Raw genomic sequence first — 13,268 nt, forward strand, 5'->3', positions numbered from 1 at the left:
TCCAGGAACCAAGAGAGCCCGCCCATGCGGATCTCAGGTTTTCAGGGGTCCTCTCTCGGCTCCGCCTTGTAGGTGTGACAGTTACCGAAGCCTCAATGGGGGTGGCACTTGCAGGTCAAAGCTGGACTGGCTACCCACTACAATCCACCATAAATATTGAAAGCAACATTTACAGATAGATGTTGCCCGATAATGGCATGTTTGCAGTACTGAGTGCTTTGAGGTCAGTTGGAGTCAGTTGGAGTCAGCGACTTAATCCCCTGTAAAATTGTTGGAGTTATTTCTATAAACTATCTCGAATTCCTTCCCTTTGCCATGCCTTCTGTCTTGTGCAATAACTATAGAGCAAAGCCTTTTGTTAGGGGCACAGCAGACAGGCAGTTAGGCACCAGGCAGGTATAGATAGACACACACAACAGGGAGCCCATAGACAAGCCAGTTAGGCACCAGGCACACAACAGGGAGCTCATAGACAAGCCAGAAGCCACAAACACAAACACACAGAAGACACAGGCGGAGAAGTGGGTAATTCAAACTTGGTGAAACAACTCCAAAGGGGAGTACTGAGTTTTCTTTCCTTAATGCCACACAAACACAGTAGGGTGCCCCTGAGGTTATCAGCTATGCATTAAAAAGACACAAATCGGAATATATCTAATAGTCAGGGAGCACGAGCACGGTGGCCATTTAGGAACCCAAATTTCCTAGAAGTGTTCACTCCTGCCCCACCTTGTTATCCAACCTCACCCCATACTTCACCTCCTATGGGCAAGTCTGGCCCCTCCTCCCGGATGCATGCACATCCAGTATCTGTCATGATGCCCAGCTACCGCTGTGAAGAGTGAGCAAGAACTGGAACAAGCTGTGTGAGTCCAGAGCCGACGCCTCCTCAGTCCCAAGAACTCAGTCTGCTAAGGAAGCTGTCCAAAGAAGAAAGATCATTCTGAAACAACGCTTGAGAAAGAATGCAGATCAAGTCCTGCTCTTCTGGGTGGCAGGCTGCTTACCATTTCTGTAAAAACCATTTGGCTTCAGGCATAGTGAGGCCTGTCCTCTGAGATGTTGGGGTCAATTTCAATAGACAACCGTATGGATATTTAGGGGTACAAAAGATTTCCATGAGCTTGAACCAACTGAGTTCCAGAGGGGGAGAGTCCCACGTGTAACAGATGTGACTCCCATTTCCAGCAGTCTTCAGCAGAGAATCTTAAAACCAAAGTCAGAGCTGTCCATGCGCTGTTTGAGGTGAACACATGCACCCCACGAAGTAGTGTCTGTCAACACCTCTATCCCAGGCCAGAATCCAGAAAACAAGCAGGCTAAAGCAGGCCCCTGATTTGGAGTTCTTACAAGCGCTCATAGGGACAAGATTGAAAATCTAAAAACCCAAGGGGACCCATGTGTAAGTTTTACCTGTAGTAGCCATTCTGGGTTCTCATGGTGAAAACGGAGAAAAATTTTGTGTAGAGGAGGAGAATTAAAAACAAAATAACAACAAAAACTCTCAGATAGCTCTGCTCTCCTTGACATGGTCTTCCCTCAAGAGACCCTGCCTTTAGGCAAATGTAGTAGACTCTAACACCACCCACTCTAACCTGGGGAAGCGAATATGCGGTATTAGCATCCCCGAGCCTTCAATATAGTAGTTATAGGAGAGCTACCTTGTGTCTTCCAGAGTGATTTACCATCTTCTTGATGGCCTAGCTGGCAATGACAAGGGGATCAGGCTGCCTAAGTCTTTTCCCTGGATTGAGTCCCACAGAGTGACGATCAATTCTCTACTCAGTTCATAATATCTGAGAATGAAATGAAAAACTCAATCAGCTGTGAAAAAAATCCAACATACGAATGGGGTCATCAAACCTCCAAACCATGGAAAATAATTTAAAGCTCCTTGCTTGCTTGTTGGCCTGTAATTAGAACACAAGGGCATCAATCCCCACATTCACTGAGCTATTTACTCTCTTTGAGCCTTGATATTTTTGTCTGAAATATAAAAATAATAATACATATTCCATTAGATTCAATGATATGTGCAGTAATATGGACTGAATGGTGAGTTATTAGATAATACTACTTCGAGAAAGGAAGAATATTAAAAGTTTTGAAATAATGACATTTGGATGAGAGAACATTTGAACAGAGGACTCACATATGAAGAGAGATGTTTAGATCAAGAAAGCGTCTGTTTCTGTGGTTGGAGAGAAAAAACAAAACAATAGATAAAATGGATAACAAAACTGAGAGCACCTTATCTCAAATAATATACTTTATCGCCAAGACCACATGGTCCCTATAAAAACCCACTGTCCAATGATGCTTATCAAGGAACATTTCTAAGTGGACGCATCTCATGCAACTTTGTAATCACATGTCCAGGCTTGCCTCTGGAAGTTTGTACTGCACAGGTCTCCGGTAGAGCCAAATAATATTAAAATACACTGGATAAGACTACTATAAATATGAATGGCAGTGCTGAAGCAAGGTACCTTAACTTCCACCTCTGTGCATTTTTCTACTGTGTGATTCCAGGAGATAACGCCATCATTTGTCTAGTCACTGTGGCTAAGTTGGCCTGGCTTGCCCTTTGATGCATGGAAACAGCCACAACCATAATGCATGAATTTAATTAACAGTAAACCACATTGAAAGCAAAGGAGGAGAGCTATAAAAAATAGAGACAGGCCATTCGGGGCCATTACGATGGAAAGCTGAAGAGATATCACACAGCCCGCTACCATACCACTGACAAATGACCATCTATCTTGCCTTTGCAGGCTTACCCTCAGCATGGAAATGCAGCAAGAAACCCAGTGGTACCCATAGGGCTCTTCCTGACATCAGAACGAGCTTTCAGTCTGTATAAAACGCAGCCAAGATCCCAGGGAACAAGCACTCTACCCAAGGAAGTCTTGGTGAGTGTGTTAAAGGGTTCCTAATGGTGACTTCCCTGCAGAGGTTCAGACTTGTCCCCAACCCCGAAAGATAATTCATGAGGTTCATGCTGACCCAGAGTCTCCCACTGGGGCTACTGACTTCTTCTGGGCCCACTCTCACAGGTCATCTCCACACCCTACGTATGCTATGCTCACTCTGTAGAGCACCTTCCCTGGGCAGCCACAGGACCTCAGGTTAGATGTTCCACAGCTGTGCCTAGCAAAGAAGTCGATTCCCTTTCCTCTGGCCAACTCTTCATCAGACAGTTTTTCTTTCCATTTCCATTTTTAAAAATCCACGTGGAACCCTATTCATGAGGAGGGGCTCCTTGCTTGCAGTGAACTTTAATTACTGGGTGTCATTTGCATATGCTAAGAACACAGAGGGAGATCAGTGAGGGCTAGCTACTGCTTCAGACAACAATCCAGAGTGCTGATGACATGTTCTGAAGACAAAGAAGCTGAGAGCACAGGAGATGAATGCCGCTCGAAGTGGCAGCACAATCGTGCTATTTTTCTCTCCCCGCTCTTCCGGTATTAATAATGCCGTCCTGTCCAATTTAGGGTATAGCCTGATGAATGTCATCAGGTTCTACACCCTGAGATGTTCATTTCTCGTGTGAGTTTTCTCCCACGTCTTATCTATTATAATCCATGTCCCACAATAACAGATAAACTTTTAGACTCACTTTTTTTTTTCTTCCTTGTTAAACTCCTGAGGTTTGGAAATGAATGTTCAGAATTCAAATATATGGAACTGAGCTGAAAAATCATCCTAGCTTTGATATATAAGGAGAAACAAACAATATTATAAAAGGGAAGTAGATAAATAAAGGAGATTGGATCAGGTATGCATAGATCTGGATGGAAACTCATTTCTGCCGTTATCTGGATGAGTTCCCTGGCCTCTTGGACCCTGTTTCCCTTCCTGCATGATATATGTCACTGGGGTAGCCAGCCTGCAAATCCAGTCAGAGTTCTGGTATCTTATGACTGGATCAAAGCTCTAGAGCTTTGAGTCTATGTGAACCAGTGCAGAAGAGTCCCCCTGAGCTTCCTGTTAGTGCAGCTGATGCCACCAAGTTGCCCCAAGTGCGTAGTAGAGTAGTGACCTTGAGTGTAGACTTCAAAAGATGGGATACCAATCCATGATTGCCTTACCTTTCTCTTGGAGAAAGCTGGGGAGGCAGATGAGGCCGACAAAGGGGGACAGTATGTGTGGGGGGACAGTGTGTGCATCAGTTCCTAAGAAGAAGGAAGAGTGATGGAGTAAATAGACCTGCATCTACTTCCTGGAAGAAAGGAAGTTCCAGCAGAATGCTGGCTATATGAAAATACCAAAGACTTCCATTGCAATAAAAAGCCACTTTTATTTCTGATACCACCAAAGCACAGATCTACACATGCATGAGAGACAAACTACCAGGGTGGTTCACTCATCCTAAGGGATAACTGAGTAAAACTATCACTCAATGCTGAACAACAATATAATTTAGCCCATCCACCAACCTTGTCTCTCTAGTGGCACTCAAGAATTCTAAACACCATATTGGGAAATAAGACCCAGATTTAGAGAGCTACCAGGAATGGGTTGTAGCGAATAGTCCAGGCAGTTACATGGTAGCAAGTACATTGCATAATTAGTCACCAAATGTCAGCTGGAGGTGATAGCTTTAAGCCTCTTCTAATCCCAGGTCTGTGAATATGAGCATGTGTCTTTCCCTTGCTCCAGACTGAAAATTAAACAAGGGGAAAAAAACCCAATATTTCTTCTTCTGATGCAAGTCAAAAACATTGAGCAATAAGTGGATTAAGCAGGTGTTTATTTGAAAGGGATTATAACGACCAAGTGAACCCTCATACCAATGAGCACACAACGCTCAGTATCATTTGTAGCCATCTTAAATGCTTCCATTCCCTGAAAGATTTATCAAGTACTCTTGTGTTTTTCTTCAGTGATGAAATACTTGAGAACTGAAACATGACATTATTTGGAATCTGTACTACCTGGGACAGCCCTTTACACTTCTGCCAAGATAAGCCAACCTGTCTGTAGAAAATACATTTCACAATCCTAATGTCATTCGTCTTGAAAGACCTTTACCTTCAAATATTTAAGTCATTCAGGTCCATGGCCACGTACTTGGCCTTGCCACGTCCTAGGCCATTCATCTGCATCACCATATTCTTCTCTCATTCAGGTACCTTCCCCTGCCTGTTTTTGGGCCTTGCCATCTGCTGCTCTCTCCAGTTGAGCCCACAGGGCCCAACATTTGGCTTATCCCATCTGGCTACAAAAGTCTCATTGTTGTTTTAACTGTGGCAGAGTGACTGCGTCTTAATCTACTGCTTTCTCAGCCAGTAACTGTAGTTCAGTGGTTAACCAGCCTGCTTCTCTAGCAAGGGCCTGGTGAGAATTCTGCTCCTGCAGGCACTGGCCCTGTCACTGCCAATAAAGGTAACTTTAACTAAATTTCCATCATTCTAATTATGAATGAGACTGGAGATTCAAAGGCTGGGGTGAAAACCTGCGAGCTCAGAGAGGCTGAGTGGCAACTAGCTGACCCTCCCTCCTTTCCGGTGCCCCTGGAAGACCCCTGCTTCGGCTTTGCCAAACCAGACAAGCCTGCCCCACTCCAAACCCCACCCTACTGCTTCCTGTGTCTCTAGTTGATAACGTAGCCTCCTGACCCAAGGTAGATTTTATTTAATTAACACATATGCAGACTTGGGGTCCACAGTGTGATCAAATATCCTAACTTTCATCTATCTGTTTTATACCTGAATGGTTGAACAGTGTTGGAAAATATCACACACACACACACACACACACACACACACACACACACACACACAAAGAGAGAGAGAGAGAGAGAGAGAGAGAGAGAGAGAGAGAGAGAGAGAGAGAGAGATTAATATCCAGGCATCTGTGCATTTATATCTTTAATCACAACATACCCCCACCCCCACCACCTCACATACACACACAATGTCCACATTGAATACTTGTGCCTTCAGTCCCAACTAAGTCTTCCCTATTGGTCACATCTCTCCGTCTTTGCCGTGTCTATTTCAGATTCTGTTCATTTCAGCAGGGTTCAGCTTGCTGCCTCACTGACTCACTCTCTGGAGAAGTCCTCGTCTCTTTAGAGCAGCATTTTCTCACATCATGTCATCATGTGAGAAGGCCTCCCAGCTCTGCATCTGCCCTTTCCTCCTCAGCTTCTGCTTCCACAGTAGAGTCAGCCTTCCACCTAAGGTGAGCAGTGACTTCAGTCCTCCTCCCAAATCTTTGCATTTTAATTTCCCCTTTGCCATGTCGGTAATCTTTCCTGACCCCTGTCTGGCCACTTGCATTTGGCATTTAAACATTCTGGGGGCTTCCCTGTCTCAGAAAGTTCCCAAGACATCACACTCCCTTCCAACCACCACTAACACCTTTTCTAGTGTCATAGGCACATTTCTCAAATGAATTGTCCATGTCCGTGGCCTCTATTTCATGCCCAGCTAATTCACATAGGAATGGGCAGAAGCTCTGCCATTTTCTATCCACGAACCATTTCACTCACTCAATGAATTTTTATATGATCCTTGGTACATGTGTGTATAAAATAAGTTCATACATCAAACATTTACTGATGCTCACTAAAAAGCTTTTATTTTAAAAGAATTCCATGGCATCCATGTGTTCTGGTGGAAGCTCCACCTCAACCGCATCCTCAGCTGCCTCCTCCAAACCCTACCCTTGAGAAAGCCCTGACCAAGACTTCCCCCTCGAAGTTCCCCTCATGGCTTCTCCTCTTCTCCCAGGGCCACCTAGGAATGCTCTACTCAGATTAAACTTGGATTAGCCTAATGGGACTTACACATTGGCAGCATTACACACAACTGGGGGATTTAAACCTTTCAACATGTAATTTACCACTTATTAAATATTAAAGCACATTTGAACACTGTGTTGATTGAATTTTGTCAATTCAACACAAACCTAGACAAATCTGAGAAGAGGGGATCTCAACTGAGAAAACACCTCCATAAAAATTGCCTGTAGGCAAGTCCGTGGGGGTGGGGCATCTTTTGATTAATGATTGGTGTGGGGGAGGGGGACTCGGTGCACTGTGGGTGGTATCACACCTGGACAGATGGTGCTATGTTGTATAAGAAAGCAGGTTGAGCAAGCCATTAGGAGCAAACTAGCAAGCAGCACTCCTCCATGGCCTCTGCATCAGCTCCTGCCTCCAGGTTCCTGCCCTGCTTGAGTTCCTGCTCTGATTTCCCTCAGTGATGGACTGTTCCCTGGAAGTGCAAGCTGAAATAAACCCTTTCTTCCCTGAGTTTCTTCAGGTCATGGTGCTCATCACAGCAGCAGAAACACTAAGACTCACACTAATGAAAGAGATGTGCTTGTTTCCCAGTACAGACCCAAATCATGGCTGAGTACTTGATGTTGTAGGGTATAGAACATCGCCATTTCAGATGATGGATATTTCCATTTTATGATCACCAATGCTGAGAGCACCTCCTCCCATAAATACATAATACAAAATGGCAGAAAAATGTTTATAGCTGTTTGGGAAATTGTTGGTAATTCTGCCTTAAGTCTAATCCAAAATATATTTAGTGAGTTTTAAAAATAAAACTGAAGTTTTAAACTGGTGTCACTTGAAACTCTGCAATTTTTTTCTTGAATGTTCAATAGCAGGTGGCAGGTTCGTTTTTGTTTTTGTTTGTTTGTTTGTTTTTATTTCAATTGAGTATAGCTTACAGGGCCACCAGGAAGGGAAACATTTCTGAAGCCGAGATCCTAAGAAGATAGCAGGGCAGAGACAAATCTGTGAAGTGTGTGCACATACATGGAGGCCAAAGGTCAGCACAGGACATCTGTTCCTTAGGAGCAACTCCACTTAGTCTGTTTTTGTTTGGTTTGGTTTGGGTTTGTTTTTTGGCTTTTGGTTTGTTTGCTTGTTTGTTTGTTTTGTTTTGTTTTGTTTTTTTGAGACAGCGTCTCCCACTTGGCCTAAAATTTGCTGACTAGGCTAGGCTGTCTAGATACCAAACCTCAGAGATCCACACATTCCTGTCTCCCCTGTGTTAGGTTTTTAAGTTCATGCCACTATACCCAGCACTCAGCATGGCTTCTGACGATCAAACACAAGTTTTTATGGCTGCAGGACCAGCATTGGACAGAATGAGCTAACTCCCAGGCAACTTTTATTTCTATATTCTATTTTTACATATACATATAATTGCAATTTAAAATTTTTAAAATCTTCCATACATGAGTACTGTATTTGCATCATTTCTACCCGTCTCTCCCTTCATCATCTCTTCCCATGACTCCCCCTTCTCAAGTTCATGGCCCCTTCTTTATTTACACACACACACACACACACACACACACACACACACACACGGACAATCTACTGAGTTTATTTAGTACATGCTTGCATGTACATGTGTTGATAACTTGGGAGTGGATAACCTATCAGAGGGCTTGTCCCTGGAGAAGAACTGTTCTCCCTTTCTCCATACCCATTGATTGTGTGTAGCTCTTCATCTGGTGGTGAGGCCTTGGGAAGCTTCCCCCATTCATGTGGACTTGTCAGTTAATGTTGCCATTGTGCAGGTCTTCTTTAAGCAACCACATTAGGAGTTCTTGGTTGTGTTTTCTCTGGTCGTGTCGAAGGACATTATCTCACAGCGAGCATCTTGGTCCTTTGGTTCTTAGAATTGTTCTGTCCCCTCTCTTGGGTGATGTTCCCTGAGCTTTGGCTGTATGGATTGTGTTGTAGATGTATCAGTTGGGACTGGGCATGCCACACACTTATTCTCCATGTTTTGACCAGGTGTGGATCTCCACAATAGTCTACTTGCTACAGAAAGAAGCTTCTTTTATGAGGGGTGGCAGCTGTGCCTGTTTCTGAGTGTAAGGTGGGAGTGTTTGGATATAGTTAAAAATTATATTGGTTTAGGAAAATGTCAGTAGGAGAATCTCCTCTAGGGTCTACGTCCTCTCCATCCATGAGAAGTTGGCTAGGTTTATAGTACCAGATGTGAATTCTTACCTATTGAGAAGAACTTAAGTCCAATTACAGAGGTGTTGGTTACCCCTCAAGATAAAAAAGAGTCACTATTGAGCCATTGGGGATGTCTAGCCAGGCTGGTCATTGCCGTGGTTAGACTTCACATTGGGTAGGACTGCTGACTGAGTTTCTCCTTCAGCAGCTTGTATAGCTGCTTCAGAAACTACGAGAGCTAGTCCTCAGGGAGGAGGCTTCCAGGTCACTTCCAACTGGATCACTCCAAATCCTGGGTTCGAAGTGGATGGTGTCTTCAGCAATAGGGACGGTCTTCCCTTCAAGTGCTGGGAAGCAACCAAGGGCAATGGCAATAACCATATTGTTTTGGAAATCTCTTGGCCCATCCCTTGACCAATAACTCAAGGAATTTCCTATGACTAGTACTGGGGTTTGTATTCGATGTGTGTGTGTGTGTGTGTGTGTGTGTGTGTGTGTAGAGGGACATTGTCATCCCATATGCCATAACTCCACTCAAAAGATAGGGAATACATACTCTTCTTAGTGGGGCATAGAGTGCCCTCTAACTTTTGTCACATCATAGGCTACAAATACCTTTAAAAAATATTGTGGTGGTGGCACACACCTTTAATCCCAGCACTCAGGGGGCAGAGGCAGATGAATCTCTGTGAGTTCGAGGCCAGCCTGGTCAACAGAGTGAGTTTCAGGACAGGCTCCAAATCTACAGAGAGAAACCTTGTCTCAAAACAAAACAAAACAAAACAAAAACAAAAACAAAAACAAAATACTAAAACAAAAACAAACAAATAAAAAAATTGTGTCCCTGCATCTTACCAGCCCACAGCAGGATAAAGTAGAAAGCCAATGGTAGTACTAACCCCAGATAACACACAAGTACCAAGAGTCCAAGCAATTCACTTTTAAATAAATGGCAGCTATGGGGGAAACCAGAGAGGAAATTAAAAATCTCCTAGACACAAATGAGCACAAGAGCCCAATCCATTAGAACCTCTGGGTTCTGCCATGACAGTCGGAAGAAGGAGATTTATAGCTATACATGTTTTTATTAAAAAATATCTGAGCAATCTCAAATATCCTAGTGATGACTTCAATAGCCTAGAAAAACCAATAAGAAGCCAAATATAAATTCAGCAGACAGAAAGAAGTCATAAAGATCAGGGCTAAATTAGCAATGGAGAATTAAAGAACAATATATTAAGTTAATTAAACAAAGAGTTGGCTCTTTGAAAAGATCAATAATGTCAACAAACCCCTAGTCAAACTTACCAAAAGAAAGGGAAGTCCCAGATTAATAAAATTCAGGATGAAAAAGGAAGTGTTTCATTAGACTCCAATCAGGTCTCAAAGGTTGTTAGGGAATACTTTCAAAACTATATTTCAACAAGTTGGAATCCTAAAAGAATCAGATACATTTCTAAATGCATATGACCTGCCAAAATTAAAACCAAATGATACTGACAATTTATACAACCCATAATAAGCAATGAGATGGAAGCAGTGGTGAAAAGTTCCCCACAAAGAGCCCAGGGCAGGGTGGAGTCTGAAACCTTCCACCCTGTTAAGGAACACCTACTACCAAGACTTCCCCAACTGTTCCACAAAAGCAGAAAGCAAAGGAGGAGTACTTGATTAATTGTAGGAAGCCAGCACTATCCAGAAAATAAAACTGAATCCAGACACACAGGAAAGAAAGCTACAGACCAAATTTCCCAATGAACATGGATGTAAAAGTTCTCAAAAAATTAAAGAATTAAAAAACACATTCAGAAGATGCTGCTTCAACACCAAGTTGGTTTCATTTCAGGGATGCAAGTTTGATTCATCATGCCCAAATCACTGAATGTAATCTACCATCTTAAAAGACTTGAGGGCAGAAATACATGACCATCTCAATAGCTGCAGAGAAGTCATTAACTAAGCTCAGTGTCTAATCATGATGAAGGTCCTGAAGGAACCAGGAATAAACGGAACACACCTCAACATGGTAAAGTCTGTATATGACAAAACCAACAGTTTTACTAAGCAGGAGGAAAGTGAAAGCCTTTCCTCTGAAGTAAGAATTGAAACAAGGGCAAACTGTCTCTCCACTCTTGTTCAATATAGTCCTCACATTTTTAGCTAGAGGAATAAGACAAGAGGCATACATAAAAGAGGTAGAAATTAGAAATGAAAAACTTAAACTATCTCTGTTTGCAGACAGCATGATTCTACACTATACTGAAACAACCTTGCAGAGTCCACAATAAACATTTTACATCTGATAAATGAGTTCAGTAAAGTTTTAGGAATAAAAGGTCAACATAAAACATCAGTAGCTTTTATATACACAAATAATAAACTTGCCCAGAAAAAAATGTGAAAATATCCCATTAACAATAACTTCATAAGAAATTTCTAGAAATAAACGCTGTCAAGGAAGTGACAGGCTTTGCAATGAAACTTTGAGATGCTGAAAAATGACCAACAGAAAGACCTTCCATTCTCCTGGGTTGCAGAATTAATGTTGTGAAAATGACTGCGCCACCCAAAGTAATGTGCCCCTTAACTTCCATACCTATAAACATTCCAGTGGCATTCTTCATAGACTAGAAAAAATATGAAGTAAAACTCATATGGAAACACAAAAGGCCACAGATCCTCAACACAATGCAAAGGAGAAAGAAGACCGCTAGAGATACCACACCGCCTGACCTCAAACTACACTGCAGATCCATAGTGACAAAGATAGTCTACTGTCGGTGCAGAAACAGAAATGTAAACCAACAGAACAGAAAGAGGACCCCAAATAAACCTATACATCTACAGCTACCTAACAAATATGTTAGGCTTTGTTGAATATGTCAAGCAGCTTTGACAAATATGTCACAAGTATACACTGAGGAAAAGCTTATTCAATCCATGGTAGCAGCAAAACTCTAAAACTACCTGCAGGAGTGAAAAGACATCCATCTCTCTTACTCTTTGTAAAAATCCTTTCAAACCTTACCCTCAAGCCGTGGTTCTCAACCTTCCTAAGGCTGAGACACTTTAATATGGTTCCTCATGTTATGGTGACCCCCAACCATGAAATTATTTTCATTGCTACTTCATAACTGTAATCCTTCTACTGTTATGAATCGTAATGTAAATATCTGTATTTTCCAATGATGCTCGTGAAAGGGTATTTTGACTTCCAAATCCACAAGTTGAGAACCACTGGTCTAAAGTCTAGAATGCTCACACTGCTAGGTAAAAACAGGAGAAACACATCAGGATATGAATATAGGTAAGAAAACCAATAGCACAGGAAAGAGATCTTTAGTTTGACATGAAATTAAAAACATCCACAGCAAAAGAAACTATCAGCAGTCAATAGAAATACTCTCCCAGTCTACAGAATAGGATAAAAATCTTTGACAACTTTGTTTTAGATGGTGGGTTAATGTAATAAATACATAAATAATTGCAAAAGTTAAAATAAAAAAAACAAATGAACTGAAAAGACTGTCCTTTTTTAACATAATTTTTATATCTTTGGGAATTTTACATCATGCACCTAAATCCCACTCATTTCCCAGTCCTTTCATACCCCCCTTCCATCCTTGTAACCTCCCCTCTAAAAGAAAATAAAAATAAAAATTAAAAACAAAACAAAATCTCGTCAACCCCTCTGGGCAATGACCTGCTCCTCTACCAATGCGATCGCAGCCTTCTTTCACACCAGCCACACCAGTTCAGCCTTGCTTGTACCACTCTGCTCCTCCATCTTTCCCACCTCTCCATTACATATTCATTTATCACAGTGGCACTGGAGCTGTGGTGTATCACATAGTATATATACCCTTGAAGCTGGAGTTATCTCTAGTCCCACCTGGGACTGCAGCCACCCAGACCCAAATAAACACACAGATGCTTATATTATTTAAACTGTTTGGCCTAATGGCTCAGGCTTCTTGCTATCCAGTTCTTATATCTTAAATTAACCCATTTCTATCAATCTATAAGTTTCCATGTGGCTTGTGGCTTACTGGTACTTTCACATCATGCTTCCTCTGTCTCTGGTGACTCCTGACTCAGCCTTCCTGTTCTCAGAATTCTCCTCTCTGCTTATCTGACCTATACTACACTTCCTGCCTGGCTACTGGCCAATCAGCATTTTATTTATTAATCAATCAATCAGAGCAACACATTCACAGCATACAGAACATCCCATAGCATACCCTTTTTGCCCAAATAGCTTTACTTACAAATGTCCTGTGAGTCATTGGTCTGGTCGAGGCCTCTGGCTTCTGCT

Source organism: Peromyscus eremicus, chromosome 12, assembly GCF_949786415.1.
Source record: "Peromyscus eremicus chromosome 12, PerEre_H2_v1, whole genome shotgun sequence".
NCBI classification, from domain to species: Eukaryota; Metazoa; Chordata; class Mammalia; order Rodentia; family Cricetidae; genus Peromyscus; species Peromyscus eremicus.